A 4970-nucleotide genomic window follows, 5' to 3' on the forward strand; every position below is an offset into this window, starting at 1 on the left:
AAACATACATGTGCAGGTATCTTTTTTTGTAGAATGATTTGAGTTCCTCCGGGTATATTCTCAATAGGGGGATTGCTGGGTCATATGGAAGGTCAGTTTCTAGTTCTTTCAGAAATTGCCACACTATCTTCCAAAGAGATTGCACTAGTGTGCATTCCCACCAGCAGTGTAGAAGCGTTTCTTTTTCTCCGTATCCTTGCCAGCATCTGTTGTTGTTTGTTTTATTAATCATGGTCATTCTTACTAGGGTTAGGTGGTGTCTCAATGTGGTTTTGATTTGCATTTCTCCGATGATGAGTGAGGCTGAGCACTTTTTCATGTGTCTGTTGGCTGCTTGTATATCTTCTTCTGAGAAGTATCTATTCATGTCAAAGGCAGATTCTTGCAGCAGATTCTAGAACTTCAAAGGAGACCTGCAGCACACTGCCAAGACTACCTACTTCTTCAGCTGGACCTTGGGGGACTCCGCATCCCTGGAATGAACTCAGGAAGGGATGTACCTTTACATACCTATGAAAGGATACAAGCAAGGGCTTGTCCTGTAAAGATCAGTTTATGGAAGTGGTACCTCCAAATCTGTATTTGACTTTAAAATCCTGCCATACCTGATTGTAACTGGTAGAAGTTGGGTTGGCTCTCCCCTCAGTGCCACACCAGCTCATGGACTATCCTCATGGGCTGACATTGAAACAGGCTCAGAGGGGTTAAGTGACTCACCCCAAATCACGCAGCTCAAAAGGGATGGGATCGGAACTCAAATCAAAGTCTGTTTGATGATGAAGCCCATTCTCCCTACCTCCCTACTGTCCCCAGATAGATTCAAGACAGGAACATCAGAATCCAAGACAACCTCTCCACAGATTCCCAATATCACTCTCTTAACTTGTTTATCAACATGTTTTTTCTTGTCGTCTTTGAAAATGCACCTGACACTTGGTAGGACACAGTGAATGCTGCTTACTTCTCATTGGCTTGCTTCTCTTGCTTCCATTCCTCTGTCCTGTGGTTCCTTCCTCCATCATTCACCTCTGCAATCTTCATTCCTTTTCCCCCTCATCCTTCCTGTTCCTGCCTGTTTCTTTAACCCCCTCACCTCCATGCCTCCTCTCCTTCTGCCCTCTTCCTGGCTGGGCCATGCCCTTCAGACATCTCATTAAAGTAATTGTGGACCTGAATTCCTATTCCAATGCATCCATAATTATGCTCCACAGGAAACTCTGGAGGATTCAGAACAGACTCTTAATCTATTCCGCAGGAATCAAAATCAACTCCCAAGAAAGCAGTTTAATAGCCACAATTAACAGAATGCTGCTTGGCCATCCATGGGAGATGTCCCAGTCCAGCACTACCTACCTCCTGGCACTGGAGCTCAGAGACATCAAAGGTCCCCTCAAAGAGGAATAAGGCTTTAGGGTTTAATTTGGTTTTACTAGTTAATTAGCTGGATGAGAAGCTAGCTAGTGAATTTTGTGAAAAGGGTTCCCTTGTCCTTTCTCTTGCTGCCCTGGGCATGAGGACCCCACTCAGGCCTGGCAACTTTGGTCTGTTTCTCACCCCTGTGTGGAGGTTTTGTTCACCACCTCAGGTCTGGATTGTTTGTATATGTTGCAGCAGATTAGTGGCAAGACTGAAGAATCCCCTTTCTCTGTATCCACTTTCTCCCTACCAACATCAAGAAATCCTTCTCTCCTCTCCTTCTCCCATAAGATACTCACCACAAAGTTTCCCTTCATGGATGCCTGGAGCTGGTCTTACAAGAAAGCTCCAGCAAAGTGGGTAATCTAGCTGCTCAGACTATGGAGGGCTTTGACAAATGTGTGGATGCCGGCACTCTCTTTTCCCAAGACCCACCTGGAGGAGGGCTTGTTTAACCTTTTGGGCAGACTTCCCCAACCTGGAGTTCTATGCTAGTGGACTACTATTCTTGTAAAAACATATCTGTCTTTCTGGTGAGAATAGCTCATGTATAGTGTGGAACAATGTTCCTCACAATTAAGTATGCACCATCCCCTGGAGAGCTTGTTAAAGCAAGTTTCTGATGTAGTGGTGGGGCCTGAGAATTTGCCTTTCTAAAAAGTTGCCTGGTGATATTGATGATGCTGGATACAAGGTTTTGACCTTGCTATCTGGAGTATGTCCCCAGTACCAGCAACATGGTCATCACCTGGACACATGCTGGAAGCGCAGACTCTCAGACCTCACCCCAGAAATATTGAATCAGAATCTACATTTTAACAAGCTTCCCCAGGTGATTTGAGTGCACGGAAAAATGTGAGAAGCATGGGTTTAGAGGAATACTCTTGAAGTTCCATGTAAACAGAGAACTGGGAACAGGTGGAGAGACATCTCTGTTTCCAAACTTCCAGGGACATGACAAGAAACCAGTGTCCTCAGAAAGGCCCCCCAAGGCTGACTCAGCTGCCACCCTCCCTTCTCACATACACCACAGCCACCACCATGAGTAATTACCTAATTGCCAAGGCCTCAGCTCAGGAACAGATGTTTTCCTAGTGAATTTTGCTGGGGAGCAGACTCTGCCTGCCGATGTCAGGCTTACTGTTAGCACTTCTGTTCCCTCATGCATACTCACCTGCCTCACTACCCCAGGTCCACAGTTGCTTGTCAGTTCTCCTTGGGGAAGGAGGTGGGCAGCCATTATGCCTCTTGGCTTCCAGAATCTTGTTCCAGAATCTAATTAGAGACCAATAAGAACGTTTTGTTTTACTGTCATTCTGCAACGGTAATCATCGGGATTCAAAGTCATTACGCATTATAGACAAAATTAATCATTTATAATGTATGTTATTTCTCTGCACAGGGTTGAGAAGTCATCTTCTCTGGTAGTAAGAACACAAACATATCAATCAGCCTCTCCACCCTGAGCCACATAAGGTCCTCTTGTGTTCAATGCTCTGTCTCTAACAGAAGCACATGGACAAAATGAGGAAAAGCATAGGTGCACTCTAATTGTTAGAGACCCTTACCCTTAACTTTTAAGCAAGTTCCATCATGCCACTGTTGACAAGGTTTTGGTCTACATCTGTGTTGAATTTACTTTTTCTGTTAGAGGAAGTGAATAATAAGAACTAAACCTTAATGAGTTATATGTTATTTATTCAATATGATAGATAGTAACAATTTAGTACCATGTTCCAATCACTGTTCTAAGTGTTTTCTGTGTATTAACTCATTTACTACTCATAATACTCCTAGGAGCTACTATTATAATCACCCCCATTTTACTTGTAAAGAGACTAAAGCCTAGAGAGATTATGTAATGTGCACAAGGTCACACGGGTTAGTAAGCCATAGATCAGGATACTAATCAAGAATCTGCATGTTTAAGCATTATACCATAACCACCTTCCATGTTCTCAAAGTTTATTCATAGCTCTGTCAGGTAGGACTTGAATTCATAAATAAAGGATAAGGGGAAAGAGGCCTAGTTCTTGTCCTGAAATTTTTTCCCTCTATCACTCTGGTAACCTTTGTTCTTCCTGATCTTGCAGGCCAGCTTTATGCAGTTGAAGCTATTTTTATAGTCCAGGGAATTGCAGTAACTTCTGTCATGTTATCACAAGACCCAACTCTGAGGCTACAGATAAAGCACTGAAGAAGGCAGAATTTGTTTGATTTCTTTGCAGCCATCTCCTCCTCTCATCCATCCATGAATCTATTCAAGAAACATATGTTATATTTGTGCCACATTCTTGGTACAGGGTTGAAGAAGTCACTCTACGACCCTTCCAGGAACTCACGCTATGGTGATGTATGCCAATATGGCAACAATCAAATGCAAGGCAAATAAAGCAGGTGTTAGATGGAGGTGCAGGTGATGCTATAATACAGAGCAAAGCAAAGAGTAATGTATTAATCAAGGTGTGAGGTTCACTAGGGAGAAGACCAGACTTTGACCATCTCAATTCTCTAATCACCTATACCTCAGCAAGTGCTTGATAATCATTTGAGAGTCAAACTAGGAAGTCAGAGAAGGCTTCTACAAAGATTTAGCATCTCCACTGAGTCTCAAATAATGGCCAGAATTTTAATTTGTGGAGATGAGAGAAAGGATGTTTTTAGTTGGAGTAACAGCAGGAGTAAAGACAGGAAATCAGGAAAGTGAAAGAAACTTTAATAGAAAGAGTGAATTGACAGTTATTTTGATTAGCAAAGAAGTGATGCTTAGAGAATCCATTTTCAAACTACTACCAAAAAAGAAAACAAAAAGGAATTAATCACGGAGTTTAACCTTTTCGCTCTCTTGGAGTGTTTCTGAAACACTCGTCTTACAGCACGTTTACCTGTCACAGCCCATAGTGCACAGAAAGCCACCTTCTTGCCAAAAGCCTTGTGCGTTCCCATGATCTTCTGGCTGTCCCGGCCTGTCCTTGGAGGTCCTGAAACTTTCTCATTCCATACCCCAGTTCCTTCCTTTAAAAGGCTCCTGCCACCCCAGGTGTGGTGGCTCACGCCTGTAATCCTAGCATTTTGGGAGCCCAGGGGTTCAAGACCAGCCTGGGGAACTTGGTGAGACCTCGTCTTTACAATAAATTTAAAAAAATTTAGCTGGGCCTGGTGGCACACACCTGTGGTTTCAGCTACTTGGAAAGCAGAGGCAGAAGGATGGCATGAGCCCAGCAGGTTGAGGCTGTGGTGGCCAGGAGGGTGCCACTGCACTCCAGCCTGGGCTCCATGAGACACCGACTCAAAAAAAAAAAAAAAAGGGCTCGTGCCCTACCCTATCACCTTACCCAGTCTAGAGGAGCTAGACTGAAGCTGAGGTCCTAAACTGATCCAGGTGAATCAGTTGATAAAGGATGCCCCCACTCACGTCTGTGGCTCATTCATTGAGGTGGGTAGGCGGTAGGGCATACTGTCAAAATCAGGACTAGGGGCTGCCTCTTAACTCTACCACCCTTCCATTCTCTGCATTTTTCTTTCCAGAAGACACGGCAGGGGGCAGGGGGCAG

This window comes from Carlito syrichta, unplaced genomic scaffold, assembly GCF_000164805.1.
Source record: "Carlito syrichta isolate Samal-C Ts95f unplaced genomic scaffold, Tarsius_syrichta-2.0.1 Scaffold90456, whole genome shotgun sequence".
In the NCBI taxonomy this organism is placed as follows: domain Eukaryota; kingdom Metazoa; phylum Chordata; class Mammalia; order Primates; family Tarsiidae; genus Carlito; species Carlito syrichta.